At 40.5% G+C, this 17482-nt stretch overlaps 1 long non-coding RNA gene across 1 annotated transcript; it reads right to left on the bottom strand.

The window, feature by feature from the left end:
• Nucleotides 1-2219: 2219 nt before the first annotated feature.
• On the bottom strand, nt 2220-6121 carry LOC120751216 (uncharacterized). The gene is made up of 3 exons (XR_005700309.2): nt 5674-6121; nt 4519-4884; nt 2220-3728 (listed from the first exon to the last, which is right to left on the bottom strand). It is a non-coding gene; the product is annotated as an uncharacterized LOC120751216 (long non-coding RNA).
• Nucleotides 6122-17482: the final 11361 nt, after the last annotated feature.

Genomic DNA, 17482 nt, shown 5'->3' with positions numbered 1-17482 from the left:
CTTGCTCTTTCACTTGTGTCAAAGCTGCTGGCACAGAATTCAAAGCACTGGATTGGCAATTCTATCAGGAAACAAGTGCCACATAAAGCTGTAATAGCTGCCTTCGTTAACTTTTGTTATCTGAAAAATTCCAAGTGCTTTGGATAGCATAACGTCCCACGTATCTATAGAAGCTGTTGGGCAGCAGTGTGACAGCCATATGCTTACACCTATAATGTGTGCTTACCCTCATCTTTAACTAAATGTTTTCCTAAAGCAGCTGTGGCAACAGGAGTGAGCTCAAACAATTCCCACACAGCTAAAATGCAGCTGGAGGCACTGAGTTCTCTGACAAGGGGACTGAGGCCACAAGTGCCTCAAGTACTCTGCAAAGATTCCTGCCCTAACACTAATAGAATGTGCTGTGGAGTCAAGCACAGTTGCTGGTGCCTTTGGAGAAGGATATGGCCAGGTTGGCTCAACATGGTGATGAAGCAGGAATCTTGCTTCTGGTTCTGGTGCTAACTCATGTGGCTCACAAGGACTATCTCTGCACTGCCCTTGGGTGTGAGCTGGCTTGTGTTTCTCGGCGCCTGTAGCATGGATCTTCCACAAATTCTTCTGAAATCTTCCCTTTTGCCTCCTCAGACATGGATGAACTGGGGGATTCTGGGAGCAGCTGGAAAGGGAATGCAAGCAGAGGTAGGAGGAGGCATGTGTGGCTAACTGTGGCAATGTAGGAAATTCAAACCACTTTGGTTATGAAATGACAAGCAAAATCATTCCATGCCAGAATGTATGAGGTTTGATTTATATCCCACCTTACTGGACTTCACGAATAAAGAATGAAAATCCAGATACTATATGATGCCGAATACTACATTCCTCTTTCTCACAACTCCTATTCAAAGTCTGACTAACAATTAGATGCTCCTCTGACAAAGACAAGCGCTGTGTTCCAACTTTTCTGACTGGAAACACAAGGTCTTTCATTAAAATAGACCTCCTCTGGTCCAGTAGCTGAGGCATGATGAAGAGCCTGCCCATCCTTTCAGCCATGCTCCTGTAGCAAGGAGGGCACATGGTGTCAGTAAGCATCCTCAGGGTTTCCTTTTCAAAACTGAGATTGTTTTGTCCTTCCCTCTGCTTTGGATTTGTTTACTCTTCCTGGAAAAAAATTACTGCTTCATTTTTCACTTTTTACACATAATGTTTGGCATATCTTGGAGTTTGGAAGTGAGAGCAAGGTTGTCACACCAAATATTCTACTCTTTCTGCTATAATACAGTCCACAGGCTGAGTATGGCCTTGTAATAGTATGGAAGAGTACTATACCAGCACACAGTGTAAAAGTCACTGCTGTTTGTGTCATCCATGGGGACCATTCAGCTGCAGAGGACTCTAGAAGGCAACACGGTGAGGTCCCCACTTCATCCTCCCCACCTGAAATATTTCATAACACATTTGGAATACAAATTTAAGCTTTAGAAGTCTGCCCTTTTACAAATTAAATAGATGAGTGGAACCTGTCCAGACAGTTTTTACTGCAGCAGCACTGCTCCATTATTAATCTCTCTCCAGACATGTCAATTGTTCCCTTTCCAGATAAGATGATGGCCCTGCACATGATGGAATAAGAAAGAGAGATGCGCACAAATCCAGCTGCTTCTCACAGCTTCTCATAGTGCCAACAGCTGTAGTCACTATTTCTGAGACTGAGAAAAAATACATTTCTGCTTTTCAGTATTGCTTGAGAAGGGTCTGGCTTGGTCACTGGGGTCCAAGAGCCATAAACCTTGGGGACAGCAAGGCAGATCTCTGCAGTTTGGAATAAAGCATCTAATTTCCTGAAAAAGTCTAGTTTAGACACGCCCCTTGCTTAGACATGGCTACTTTAAACATTGTGATCTTCCATAGAGAGCTGAGGGCATCCCATTCCATACAAGGGGATGGCTCACGTTCACTTTTCCTTGGATGCCAGTCCTTCCTTGGGTTTTTTGCATGATTGCTATAGTAATCATTTCAGTTTAGCTTAGTTGCTTACATCACAGATATAATTACTTCTCACACATCACATGAAAATAGAAGACTCGAAAAGTCATATTTTAATACACCGGCTTGGAAAAAGAAACTAAAATGCACAGGAAAAAAAATACACTGTAAATCTATCTAAAAGCAATTCACAGCGATAATGCAATGTAATTGTTTTCCAACTATTTGGAGGTTAAATTTGGGCTTTGGCAACCTGATAACTTGAGCAAACAACCCTAAACTAGTCTTAGCCTCTCTCCTTCTTTAAATAAAGCTCAACTTGTAATATGGAATGTGAATTGTTTTGACTGTTAAACCATTCCAAACTGAAAACCCACTCATCATAAACGTGTTGAAAGAAGAATGTATTTCAATAGTGCGGCAGACTCTTTGAGTACAGTAGAGCAGCAGTCTTCAATCAACTAGACTTTCTTTCCAGAAACAGAAAATGAAAGCCTAAGTGCCATACACATTTTTAAGTGATTTATCTAAATTGAAAGAACTAACTTTTTTGTGACTGATTATGGCTGCATATACGAATGGCTATGGATAACAGGTTTCTTTTGCTTTTCAAAATGATATATAACTATGTTCCATGCAGAGACCTTGTATTTACACATCTGTTCAGCACCTGCCCATAATTACTTAGTTCGTTTTTATTATTGGGCTTGTCACCATATTAATGTAGCTGTACATTCAAATTGATTGTAATTGCAAATTTCCTGAAAAAGCTTCATTTCTGCAAGTATTTAATTAAGCTGATATCCTAAATTAAAAATAATTATGTAACTGTACTCCACTACAATAACACATGCATGTCTCCCTCTACATACAAAATGGATATTTCACATAATTCATACAATATGTGGATTAATATTGTATAATTAAAGGTCAGCTTTCAACTAGAAAAGAAGCAATAATTAACTTCAGTATTGAGAAACCTGACATATTTCAATTAAGAAAGCAATTTGTCATAAACTTCATAAATCAAGTTATCAAGGAACATGTTAACAATGTTTTTAATAAATAGAGACGGTGAAAGTAAGCATATTCCTTCCTGTGGCATAATTTTACTTGAGTAAATGGCTTATATAGAAAGCCTTCCATTTCTGGTTAATGAGGTCATATCTAGAATATCTCCATAACTACCAATGTTTATTTCCATCAAAGGGCTCTTTGGACATAGTTGGTGCCCTCTGCTGAGCTCTTCTCTCTGGTACACAAAAAAGCCCATGATGCTGCACTTGATGCCTTCTTTGGGTTTAGGATAAATCAGGAGAGGAGTTAGTCCCAGTCCAAGAACATGAACAGCTCCAATTCCACCAGGGTGTTGTGGGAAGCTGGAGCGCATCCTGGCCTCACTTTCTCCAGTGGGTCTGATCCTGGTGGCAAAGACATCACAGACATCAGCAATCTGGATGCAGCATCTACATCCCTGAGTGATTGCTGAGGCAGAACTCTGGTGGATTGCCATAATGACACAAAATTACGTGTCAAGAATTATTTTTCTCGTGGGAGAACAGTGACAGTTTTAGAGCTTCTTATTGAAAGTGAAACCAAAAATCCTAGAGTTTTCTTCCTGAAGGACAGTCAAGTATTGTCACTGTAAAGCTTTCTGGAGCTGTAGTCCAAAATACGCTCCCCAGAAACCCAAAGCTGCCTTTGATTTTTCCCAGTTTTTCTGTGGGTCTATGTGAGCCCATGGAGTTCGGTGGAGCCTGGGAGGAAAAAGGAACATAGATTAACTGACTGAAAAATAGTCAAATTTTGGTCAGACACGTGCTGGAATGCTTTCAACAGATGCATCAAATTCACAACTTCTCTACAGAACATTTAGTTTCCATGAGCAAGCCTTTTCTCTTGGAAGGTATCCAAAATGTTTGCCCTAACACTGCTCATGCTTATCTTGAAGCAAACTGTAGGATCTCTATTCCAACAGTGGCTGAGTTAATCCGTTCAGAAACACTAATGTCAATGAATATATATCCACTGAACAGCAGAGCTATGATCTGGAATTTGAATTATTGTAATTCAAAGAAAACGTGAAACAGGCTTTCGATTTTATCCACTGTCACTGTAAGAACTGAGAATGAAATACTCTTCCCAGCTCTGATCCAAACCATTCAAAGTCCAGTGGTTACTCTTAGAATTTAATATGAACTCTTAGTAAAATTTTGTCAACAATAAACATGTTCAGATTTTTGTGTGTGAGGTTGGGATATATAGCAGTAAGTAATTATGTTCCCTATACAGTACACATCCTGAATCTCAGCTCTGACCTCAGTCCAGCTTTTTGAGAATGCTACTGATATTACAGTCAGAAGAAAAACATTTGTTAATGTTACCTAAATGATCACTGTTCCATCTGAAAGGAAATGGCTGCAGAAATTTATGTTTCCTGCCATTTCTTGCCTCAATTCTTTGAGTGCATCCACAGAAAAGCTTCACAGAAATTGAAGGGCGTACACATATGATGACAAGTTCATGCCGAAGTGTCCAGCCACATACCCAGAGTATTGCTGATGGGTTATTACAGTGAGGACTGAAGAAAGGAAAACATGAGAAGAGGGTTGGCTTTCCAGCTTGGAGCACCATCTTCTTCCCCTCCATCATTGGCTCTCTTCAGTGTTTCTCCATGTGCAACATCAAGTTGAGAAGGAGGAGCAGAAACATTACTTTGTCTTGCAGTTTCCTGTCTTCTCTAAGTCTATTACTTACTCCACGTAAGATGAACGTTGTTCTGGGATCCTAATCCTAAAACAAAACCTGAAGCTCTGAAAGCATACTGTGCCTCCAGCTTTCCTTTCTTACCTTACCTTTCTGAACATACACTTCTGTGTTTCCCATCAGAGATCTGGTTGGGTAAATCTGGCCCTGTTGAGAGAGGAAAAAAGGGCAGGGCAGGGGAGGGGAGGGGAGGGAAGGGAAGGGAAGGGAAGGGAAGGGAAGGGAAGGGAAGGGAAGGGAAGGGAAGGGAAGGGAAGGGAAGGGAAGGGAAAAATAGAATTTACTTTTCAATAAAACTATTTTCTGGGAAATGTTTTCAACTTGTTTTGTTACAAAATTACCAACTTGAATTAGAAGCTGATGTTTTCTTTGTCTGGGAGGTGCATCTGAAACATGGGTGTCCTGAAATGAAATCGAATGGGAATTGCTGCATGTTCAGGGATGATATTTTTTCTGGCATTCTCTGTTATCCACATATTCACATTAGGCTAATTTTTCCTATTTCTGCGTTGCCATATACTTGGCAGGTACAGCAAAATAAACAGTAGCATAGTTAATCAATCCAATCTTGTTGGAAAAAAGACTGAAAGGAGACCTTGGTTGTTGTGGAAACCTAGCATGGACAGAAAACCCCACACCTCTCTTTGCCAATAAGATTTGGTTGGAAATTGAGTGAATTGGGAAATAATAGCTATAAATACACTTATGAATTACTCACTCGCTCTCACAAAACATTTTTACTAACATCCAAAATTAAAAAGTCATAGAAGTTCAAGCACAAGCTTAAAATAAAACATATGATTAAATGCTTATTCTCTTTGGGAGGTATTAATAAAAGTCTGCTTTTTCACTTTTATGCCTGTTGCATGCCAGGGGAGCTTATGCTCTAAACCAAAAGGGCAGAGGACTTTCTGTAAGGCAGGAGGTCTACTTCACCTTTATCTACAGTAAAGATCACGGAGACAGAAGATGGCTGTCTCCTGCAGATGGAAATAATGGATCTGCTTCTTATCTGCCATTCCAAGTTCATGCAATTGAGGACAATGGATCATTTCTCTTACAGCTTTTTCCTTCCACTCAGTGCTGCCAGAAGAGTGTGATAACTCATTTTTGTGACCTGTACTTCAGGCAGCTATCGGATCAACCAAACACAGATCAGGTGATTCCAAGTACTGGAAGGTAATGTAATGTCTTACAGAATGTGTCGCTCCATGTCTGTGGGAAGTAAATATTTGTCTGAGTAGAAGTGATCTTGAAGTAGACCCTAACTTGTAATCATGGCTCAGTCCCTTTCTCATGAGTCCACATCATCTGGATCCTGTTCAAGGACTATTGAGAACTGGGGAATTGTGCAAGTTGACATTTCTATGTAGTAAACTTCTCCCCTAAGGTCTGCCTAAAAGATAAGAAAGTTCTCAGCATCTGAGACAAGGGCATACAGTACTTCTGTAGCATTAAAAACAACTTCACCCAAAGGAGATGTCATTCCCATATAGTAATCTGTACCAGGAAGAAGTTTTGTCCCACTGCCCATGTCAGGTGTGCAGTTCCACCACAGTTCCACCTCTGAGCCTCTGCCCCAGACTTGGCTGGGAAGGGGTGCTGCCAAGGAGCCAAGATCCAATTGCTTTCCCTTCTCCCTGATCCAGGTGGTGAGAAAATATGAGGTAACAGACAAGGCTCTTGGCCTTTTCATCTCCTCTCTCTCTTTTCTTCTCCTCTCTTTCTCTTCTTCTCTTGGCCAGGTGTTGCTGAAAGGGAGGTGGGGGGGAAATTCCCTGGAGCTCAGCCCTGGTGAGAAAAGAGGAGGGAAGTGCTCTGAGTGGGATTTCCATTGCAGAAAGCATGCTGTTGGGTGGCTGAGGGGATGGGGAGGGGGCTACCCAGAAGAGTCAGCTAAGGGACAGGTACACAGCCAGGCAGAACCACCTCCCTGCAACCCTCTCCACATACATATCCCTCATGGTTGCTCTGAAAAGAAATTTAAACTGATACTCTGGACAACCCAGAGACTGTTCAGTTCAGCCTTGAGAAGGTGGCATTGTTCCAATTCGCCGCTTCAGGCAAAGGGTTGCTTTGTCCCTTTAAAATGACAGTCTAATGCGGCCATGATTTAAGCTGCAAGAAACAGTATCTCCTTAGAACTTTTCATGCAGAAGAACACAAGGTTAGTAATAAGAACAAATGTATAATTTTAAGGATTCACTCTTACCCCACATCACTGATAGGAATGTCCATTTGTTATTTGCCATCGGACGCGCACGACCAATGATTTGTCTGGCTATGGAGAGAACACCAAACGCACGAAGGGCTCATCCGTGTCAATGAGCCTATTTAGTCCAAGGCCACGCCCATGTAGCACAAATACTGCGCTCTCACCTTCACTCTTTCCGAGCACTGTGACCAGCAAATCTGGATACAATGCTACAAGGCAGAGATTACCAGGCCCACAGGTTTGCCCATGGTCCCAGAAACACACTTACACACTTTGGCTCATGGGGTCATATTCATTGGGTTGGGCACTGCTTCCTCCACCAGCTGTTTCCAGGTGCCAATGACACGGATTTAGTGCCCTTTCAGTGTCATTCTCTCAGCCTGAGAATCTGACACCACCAATATTTCTTAAATGGCAGAGTGCAACATATTAAGAGACAAGGGGAAATGTGAGTGCCCACTCAATAAATAGCTATCTTATTAATATAAGAACTTGTCAACACACTATGGATTCCACTAGTGTTTGAATCTGGGGCAGAGGAGCAGGAGAGGGACATGTGTTGTATTGAAAATATAAACCCTTAGACATGAAGAGTGGGAGGATGCAGGATTATATCTTTGTGACATCTTGGTCAGTCTTGGCAAGAAACCTTTCCCATTTCTGTACTTTTACTGTACTTGAAATCCAGTGAGAATATAATTAAAATTAATGGAGAAATAAAACATTGGGGGAAAGCAGAGCAATGTAAAAACAGAAACGCTAACACAAGAAAATATCAGGTCTCCGTGAACTCTCTTAAAACACATTTTTTTCAAATTAATACATCAAAATACTGCTCTGAGACTTTCAGAAGTCTTCAGAGTGCAATATATTTAAAAGACTATGACAATGTTATAAAATAGTGAATTTTGTTTTTACTTTTGCCTCTCTGCAGAGCTGGAATCAGTAGCCAATACATAATCAGCTTCCTCATTCATATCTTTACCCCAGCAGTCTCTGAAACAGGAAACCTTCTGGCCAATGGTCAGAGGACGTGATGATGGAGCAGAGGTCCTAAGTGGTACCCACAAAAATCACTTTCCAAAGCTGTCCCACTTGGTGTGTTCATGCAGTTTAGTGCAGAGTGGGCAGCAGGAGCAGAAAGGACTTTTTCCCTGTGGGATGTATCACACTGTGGCAAATGTGCTTAAAACCTGGTTGTGCAATATGGCTCTAGCTGTCTTTTAATTCCACTCTGACTCATGACACCATTAAGGAGGAAAAAAAAAATACAAACCAAAAAAAACCCCCCACACCTAAAGCTTAGCAGTTCTAAAAAAATAAAGTTTCATACTCTGCTCTGCACTCATCATAAATACATCATTATGCAATGGAGTCACTATTGGACAAGGTAAATTGGAGTGCATTAACCATGTTTTTCTATGGCTTAGCTTGTGCATTTTTCTTTTCCAATGTTTGTTTAGAAGATAATTGCAACCACTTGACACATTTTTACCCTTGAGTTATTGATACAGGTTTTTAAGCCATAGGAACATAGTTGAGATCAGCAAATAGTTAGTGAGATTCTTGTCAGAGAGGATTTTAAGCAAAAAGCTCGTAGAAACTTTGTTGGTTTATATAGTTCAAAAGGTTTAACAAAAATAGGTGTTTAATTAATGAAACCTGTACAACCCATGGACAAGTGAGCAATGAACTGTCATTAAATTACTCCTAGTAGATGGATGGAAAAAAAAGCCCTGCAATGTTATTGCAAGAGTATGTTGAGGACAGTAAGAGCATGAAAGAAGCCCATAGTTCCTATCCCAATACCCCTCATGAGTCTAATTTAAGAATTGTTTATGTGCTCTGGAGTCCTCTGGGGTGCCTGGTGCCGTCGTGAGCTCCTATATGCTATAGATGCGACCCAGATCATGGGTAGCTGTCTCAGGCACACCATTACACTTGCTAGGACTTTGGTGCTCCTCAAATTCCACTACAGGTATTTTTTTTTCTCTTCATGACAGGCTGGAGACGCAATTGTGAAGGGTGCAGTGGAAGGCTTGTGCTTCCTGACCATAAACTTCAGTTGTCAGTTGCAATAAAGACAAAAAATTATCTTGTTTTACATGATTCAACAAAGATTAAGATTTGATCAAATTATTTGCTGGAAGCTTGTGAATTCATGCAATTAACCATGTTTTGAAGATAACTGAAATGCATCTGTAAACTGCTTAGAAACAATTCTGCTTTTACATGAAGCAATCTCTGAAAAGCTACAAGTTGGTAACTATAGTATGAACTTTGATTCCAAGTGACAAACTATTTCAATTTTTCAATTCAATTTCAAGCTATTTTTAAGTCACTGAGGCATAGAGAAATAGTGGAATGGGTAACATATATATTTCTTAATCTAGAGAGATTTCAGAGATCATCCAAGATACTAGTTACAGTTTTTGGAGATGAATCATGGGCAAATATAAAGACCAATAAACAGCTACGCCCCACCTGGTGCCAGGAAAAAATCCCTCTGTGTCCCAACCAGCACGTCAGACTTAAACCTGAAGTGTGTCTTTAAATGTGGGAGAGTTCTGTGCTTGCTTTGGGCCGGACTGCCCATCCCTGTCAGACTGGGGGTCTGTGACATGCTCTTCAGCAGGTGCGGGATCTGCTGCCATCAAACCAGGACACCATTAGAACAGATAGGTGATGCCACTTGTCTGAAGATAAAATCCACCTGGAGTACAAGGTTTGTTTACCATGCGTGCTGTCAAAGAGTATGCGCTTGGACCTTCGAGTGAGAAAGACTTTCAGCCAAAACACTGGCTTAAAGCAGCTGGGCAGCAGTTTGAAAGACAGCTTAGAACTACATTTCTGAATATTGTTAGCTTGGTGCCATGAAAGTTTGTGAAGCTGACGCGAGACAAAAGGGCCCTCCAGTGCTAACTGTTCCCAGATTTCCAGCAAAACTAACTTTGCTGCTGTTGTGTTTCTATACACGTATTATTCCTAACATGGTTTGCTCTGCAGCCCACAGGCCTAACTTTGAAACGTTATTTGGATGAGAAATGCCAGACCTGGCAATGTGGTGATATAATACACTAATAAGCAAATTCTGAGCAATGTTCAATAGGAAGCATTTTTTATTCTGTAAAGAATTCTTATTTAATGTATTTTTTTCTTAAAAGCAGTGACGCTGTATCACCCATAATAAATCATTCTTGTGCTCATTAATGTCTTTTTAATCCATTTCTGTTTCTGAGTTATGGAAACAAGTTTTGGAGTTCAGTGGGAGACGGATCAATGCTCCAGCATTCTGCTGTGAATCCAGAGTATTTTGTTAAACTCCTTGCACTACTTCCAAAAACGTTAGAAATACTTTCATGGCAACAGACTACAAGGGGTTGTCTTTTTCTATAAAATTCTAAACACACACACAGACGCACACATTTTCCTTCCTGATTTTCTCTGCATGTGTCAAAGTTAGGCAGGAATTCTATAGCACTTAGTACGTGCTGATGTAGAAATGACTGCCAAATGAATGGTTTATACTGGAATATCTCATTATTTATATAAGTATGTTACAGTATGGACATTTAATTTAGTTCTCATTCCAAACCCATGACAAGTCACATTGACACCTTTAAGAAATGTTTCACATATGGTAATATAGAGCTCTCAAAACTGTAAAGGGAAAAAAAAAATAGATGACTCAAATTAAAACAGAGATTTTTAAACAATCGAAGGAAATACTTCAAGCTTGTAATAACACATCTCAGCCATTTACTGTTTAATAATTTTAATGATGAATAAACATTTCTGGGGAACAAGGATGGCACAGTAGTTCTGGGGGCTGGCTTCTTTAACTTCCAAAAGATGCAGGGCAAAATTTCACAGGCATGAATGAAAATGTCCCTTTGAATATGAGGAGTGAAAATTTCATGGAAGGTTCTGATTTGTTGTGGTGCTGCTGTAGATCTGAGCATGAGAATTCAGGCACCAAGCCCAGGTACTGAGACAGCCAGGCAGTTTGAAACTGCACCTGCACTCCCTGTGCCTGCTTATCTCATACTATCTCATAGCCTTTCGCTTTGCAAATAAAATAGTCGTGTTTGTCCCCCACTCTGTGAAAAATACCATTTTAGCTGAAACACTTTTCTGCCATAAAACGAAATCAGACTACTTGTGTAATGGAGCTGGATGGAAAGTAGCACCAAAGCTTGATTTACCGTGCAAGCAAAGTGGGGAAGGGTTTGGCTTCAAAGCTGACCATTTATACGGGGCAGTTCCTCTATGAAGTGTGAGTCTGAGCTGGCTTTGGAACGGCAGCTCTCCGGGTAGTACCCAGATTAGGAAGCTCTTCCTCAGCGAGGTGAGGGGCCCATTTGCCAGGATCCCTCACAGCAAGGAGCGCACACTAGTCCAGCGGACTGTGAGGGCTAATGGGCTAAGTTTAACACTGGGTTTCTACTGTGTGAACACGGCCTGCTGGGAGCCCTTTCCGTGCCCGCTTGCTGGGCTTCAAGACACGTGAGGTGTGGGCTTTGAAGGTGAGCATGGCCTCAGCAGGCAACCAAAGCCCTTGATGACTTGTTGCTCTCTTGCGCCACAATATTGCACCAAAGTAGGAAAGTTAGGACACTTGGAGGCAGAAAGCAGGGAAGCCCACACGGGGAACGGCCTCAGTTACAGCCACATGGTTCCCCCAGGACACCCACCCTGGGGCTTCCTTGCCGCATCAGGCAAAGGCCCTTCAGCGTCTGCCACAGGGATGGAAATTATTAGAGGTGCCCGAGTTCTCGCCTGGGCCAGCAATGGCCTGCTCTCGCTGTGCAGGATGGGAGTGGGCTCCAGGGTCCACTGGGTTCTATACATTTATCCAGATAATATATACAGAGAGAAATAGCTGGGTATCATATAGGTATCAATCAGAAGACAGAAGTATTTTCTATCTAGAGATACTTTGTGTATAATAAATGAGACAGCAAGATATAACCACTGAGACAAAAATCTAAAAAACATGAAACACAAAGTGTTTAGTGTGTCTTTTGTTTACATTTTTATAAAATAAATCTTTTGGCAACTCTTTTGAAGAACAAGAGCTTTTAACCAACCTGAATGACATTACCCAGTGTTACCAAAACAAAGATAAAATACTCTCAGCTGTGACTTCTGAAGCCTTTTAAAATCCATTTCATTCTTTTCTCTGTTCATCTGGATCTCCCCTAACTCACATATACTCACTCTCCAGCCCCATCTTCACCCCTCCATTATCACAATAAGCTACTCCCTTGACACTAACTAAAAGGATCAAGATTTTCTTCCAAGAGCATCTAAGAGGGAGGAGAGGAAAGACAATGTCTGAATAGTTTTCCTAGAGGCTTTTGTATTTTCCTCTTGAGAATATGTTCTGTGTCCCTGAGAGGGGTGGATGCGTTGCTTGCTGTCCCAAGCCCTTCCCTTTGGAGAAGCAGCCACCACTCTGGACATCTGGGAAGGCTCCTGCCGTGCACCACAACACTTTGCAACCATGAGACCTACTGGAGTGCATGGGAATACCTCCAGGAAGGCCTGTGGGATCAGCTAGCCCAGGCACTGTATTTTAAGGTAATCTAGAATCTGTAATAAGGGAAGAGGTATTTTTTCCAAGGACGCTCCATGTGTATCCCAAGCCTCTTATGAGGCTGATGCTGTAATGGAGTACAAGTATGTTCATGCTAAATGGAAAATGAAAGGGGACTACCCCACATTAAATGAAACAAAACACAAGTGAGTCAGTCTTTAAATCTTTCACCAGATAATTTCTCTCTCATAATGTGCTCTTTCTATCCACTAATTTGACAGTGTGTTCTTTTAAATGTAGGCATTTGATCAATGTCCCTGGGTAAATTCATCTGGCTGATGAAACAAAACAGAAATATCTAACGACAACGTCTGGCACAGGTACAAACACAATCAGTATCTCCAATTTATCTTGAGATTGCATGCAAAGTACTCTGAAACGAAAACACACTACAGTTCTTCTATTTTTGATGTCAAAAGATTTTTAAAAGCACAATCCACATGAAGCTTCTGCATTTCACCAGCCAAGGCTGACTGAAAAGTGTGTACTTTTAGAGGGTAACAGCACTATTCGTTGTTACTGCGAACTTTGGGCAGCTATGTAGAAATTGGGTTGGGTTTTTTTTTTAACTCTTCCTTACAGAATTCCTGTAAGTGCTTTGCCAAATCCTATGTAGTGTTTAATTCATACAGCTTTCTTTTTCTCCTGTTCCTTAAGTGAAGTCATTAAGCTAAGACTCGAAATGGAAACTCATGTATCCATCTAGAAGGCTGAGGAATAAACCACAAAACAGACCTGAGCAAAGTTATAACTGTGCATTTGAGGAATGCTGGGGTTATCCTGAATGTTTCCAAATCAGGCACAGTGTTTCTAGAATTTACAACTGGATCTGTGTGCTGTTTTTAGAGAGCACCTAGTGGTTAATGATATGTGTTTTAAGTATTTAGTCAATCACAAACAATAATACATCTTTGAAATTTGTTCCCATTGGTTCCACCAAATGGATAAAACCGGTAGTAATCTCTATGCTTGCAAGATTCCCACTTGGGAAGGTTATGAACTATCTTCTTGAAAGAAGCACTTTCAGAATACAGAATGTGTGTCAGTTATTTTTACTTAGTTATTCTATTTTCAGCACAAAGACTTCTAGTAGTTACTCAGGTAGACTGGTTAATCTCTAACCTCTACTATCCCACAAATTACATCATCTACCTCTAGTCTGTCTGCCACAGTCCCTTCTGGTGTCCAGCCAAAAGGAAAAAAAATCTGGTGAACTCCTACTTAGAGCTCTAGATTCAGTCAAGAGTGAAAAAGAGATAAACATATTCATAGGTTTGTTTTTAGGTTTACATCAGCAGAGGCTCTGATGTTATTATCTAACATAGACTGAACAATGTTTTTTCTTCCTTTGGTATATCAGAGAGAACAAGATCACAGTCGTATGTAAGTGTGCTAGAGAATGCAGAAACACTGAATTAGACACGTGTTCCACTTTCTTTGTGCCTGAATCACCCTTGTCAAGAGCTTCTTTAGAGACATAATAGTGCAATCTGTCATTCACAGAAAGGAACACATGGAGGGTAAAATGCCGTTACTGGAATTTATCAAGAGCAGCTTCCATAACCTGCTACATTGTAAAACGGTTCACATTTTAACATGCCAACAGAGCTTCAGCATTGATGCCTACAACAAATAGGAAGCACATGGCATATTGAGCTTGTTTCCTCTCAAACCCACAGCTCAGTTTTAGGGGATACACCTGAAGAAAAAACCCAGTCATCAACTGCCCAGGTTAAAGAGGCTTTTCTTGTGTGAATGAAGTGGGGAGTCACATACAGCTAATGGACTTGGCAACTTTCCCTTTTTGTTTCTGGGGTTGAACAACCATCAGAAGATATCCAGAAAGTACTGTGATCAGTCAATGACCATCTGTACATGGAAAGTACGCAGTGTCGGAGTGAGGCCAGAAATGGGAAATGTCATGGGCAAGGCTGTTCAGCCTTTCTCAAAAAAGACCCTGCTTCAGGTAATCAAGTTGGGTCTCTGAATCAGAGACAGATGAAAAAGCACTAACGGCATGCTAAATAGTCACATCATCAGGATGAAATAAACCTGCCTTGAACTCCAGAGTTTAGAGTGGATTTAAGATCCTGCAGCTTTGCTTGGTTTTGACCCTAATGTATCAATTCAGACTAGATTATATTTTTACATGTCCAAAAGCATGAACCTTCTCAATACAAAATTAATATCTGAGTCCATTTCTACAATTTCCCACTGGCTGTCATGGGGTTTGAACGTGGTTCTCCCATTTTTTGGGGCATATTACTTCTGCAGACAGAAAAGGAAGCCACCTTTCTGATGCAGAGGAGCATGAATACTTAGTACTTTGCATTTAGGAAGAGATAAATAGCCCTGTATATGCCATAAATTTTAACTAATGAGAATCTACTCACCCTAAACTGACACTAGATTAATGTAATGCATGGCAGTAGAGAGCATTGGGAGAAATGCAAAAAATTCCTATGCTACATATCAATATTTCAAACGCACATTGCAATATATTAGTTTCCTTCTGATTTTTCTTCTTCTTCACTAGCCTTCTAGGTCAAGTTGGTACATCAATGAAGATATATCTGAAATTCTATTCAGTAGTGACTCACTTTTTCACCAAATTTTTCAACAAACAGCGTGGCAATGGAAGAACTTAACTTACACATCAATAAATAGCATATTCTGTTTGCTGACTTCAAAGGGCTGGTGCCTACACCACAACAGCATGTGCTTGTCAACTTTATTGCACGTCTCATCATTTGCGAAAGAAATAGATTTGATTAGAAATATATAGAAATAGAAAGAAATGGATATTCAGAGCGCTTTGTTTCAGCAAACTTCCCACAGATTTAATGAGAGGATGCGAGGAGGGTTCACACCACATTTATAAAAATATTAAGTCTGGATACGCAGGTGTGTGTGCATGTGTGCCTACGTTACGTATGCACACATACAACACATTCGGGCACACTGAGAGAATGAACAAGAGAATGACAGAGAGAAACCTTTCCTTTATTTTCCTGGCTAACTAGCTGTTGAATAAAATGGAACTTGGTAAGGTGTGAAGGCTTGAACTTCTGCGAGAATTCACCCTGGGTTCCAGTGCTGAGGTTTACCTGATTTTGGCCCCCTGGGGCTCCCCAAATTTAAAATAGCCCCTTCTGATTTACTGGGGATATAAGGTGCATCAAGCTGAACAAGACACAGGTCTTCTCAGATATGGATATTTTCTCGCTATTTGCACTCTTTCCCATTCTCGTTATGTATCTAAATTGACACTCTAAATGGTCAAATCAAGTACTGCTGGATTTTAGCATAGCAAATGCTGGACAGTCTTTCTCAAAAAGTTCTACCCAACATACAAATTTGTTTTTACTGATTATTACTAAATAAAATGGGCTTATTGTAGAGTTTATCATTCAAAGATAGGATTACTCAAGGTCTAACTTCTAATGGGAGTTTGGAGGGCAAGGGTTGACCTTTGGAAGTTAAGGTCATATGGTTCTTTTGATTTGTTTACATTAAACGGGAAGGTTCTGCTGATTATTACAGAAATCTGCACTCCTTTTTGTATGCTAATGGAAAGTTTTTAGAAGGAAATATTGAGAGTTCTGTACCTAAAACAGATTTCATAAAACTATACATTCTTGGCAGAGTAGTTAGACATATTTTACTTATGTGTGCCTAATCTGTATTTTTACAGGATTTCTCTATCCAAGAGTTCTGCTAGTTGTACAATAATTCCATGCAGAAACACACACATCTGGGTGTTAACATTTGTACAAGATTTGATTGGTTGCATATTTGCCTGTGAATGTTCAGATGTGGGCAAAGAAAATATTATTTCTTGGGAATTATATAAGGAAATAGTTTAAGTCTTCACATGACATCATATTATTCAGCATCAGATTATCGACATGTATCACCACACAGTACCCAGTAACTAGTTGCTCATTTAACATATGGCAGGAGGCGTTTGCTTCATCAAATTCTATCACTTCAACTTTGCAGCTTCTATAGTACTTAGAAAAGTGCCCTTTAAGCTCAAAATGATTGAGCAAGAATCACATTATGGGTCTCCAGAGATCAAATAAGATTTCTCAGAAGAAAAATAAACATTTACATGTGCTTAATTAATGAAGGTTACATAATATCAACGATATCTCAACACCTTCAGAGTCTTGAAAGACTAGCACAAAGGAAATACACACCAGGAACAAAATCTTACACTTCTTAGCTGCTTTTAGTGTACTCTAAGAGATGTAACCAGAGACATAAATGTTCATCTTCTTGTCCCCAAGGAATCGAATCCATTTAAGAGCCATCATTTTATAATAATTAATAATAATGTGACTTCTCTTCCTAAAATGCTTGCCTGACCCTGAAGAAAAAAGTTTTATGCATTTTTCAAAACCGTTCTGCCTTGTGACAATGCTAGTCCCATAGCACTGCTGAGACCTGCGCCATCCTAGACTGTCTGCCACTCTGTGTGCCACATGCCTAATTGGTAGACACCTGAGAGAGGTTTATCAACACAATTTGAAAGTTTTGCTATCATAAACCTCCTTCTACTTCTTATCTCATGGCAAATCCTCTTTCCTCCCACTCTTTCCACCGCTTCCAACCCTCCACTAGTCTCTCAGCTAGCTGAAGACTTCATCTTATTTAAGGCCAGAGGTCACTGCAGTCACCCTGGGCTAGCGTCCAGCAATCCCTGGATCATTTGTGATGCCTACACTCTCCTCTGGGGTGTTGCTGGGACCATGCTTAGACCTTTCAGTTCGCATTATTTGTTCATTCTTTTGCCCCAATCCTTTAAATTAATGGCCCCACCTTTGTCCTCTATATTCAAATGTCTCAAGGAACAGTGTGACGGATTAAGAAAACCATCTTCAGGCACATCCCACTCCTTGATGTATTCATACCACTCATTCACCCCT

The sequence above is a fragment of the Hirundo rustica genome, chromosome 3 (assembly GCF_015227805.2).
Source record: "Hirundo rustica isolate bHirRus1 chromosome 3, bHirRus1.pri.v3, whole genome shotgun sequence".
In the NCBI taxonomy this organism is placed as follows: Eukaryota; Metazoa; Chordata; class Aves; order Passeriformes; family Hirundinidae; genus Hirundo; species Hirundo rustica.
Note: the sequence above shows the minus strand (reverse complement) of the source record. Positions and strands in the feature narration are given on the sequence as shown.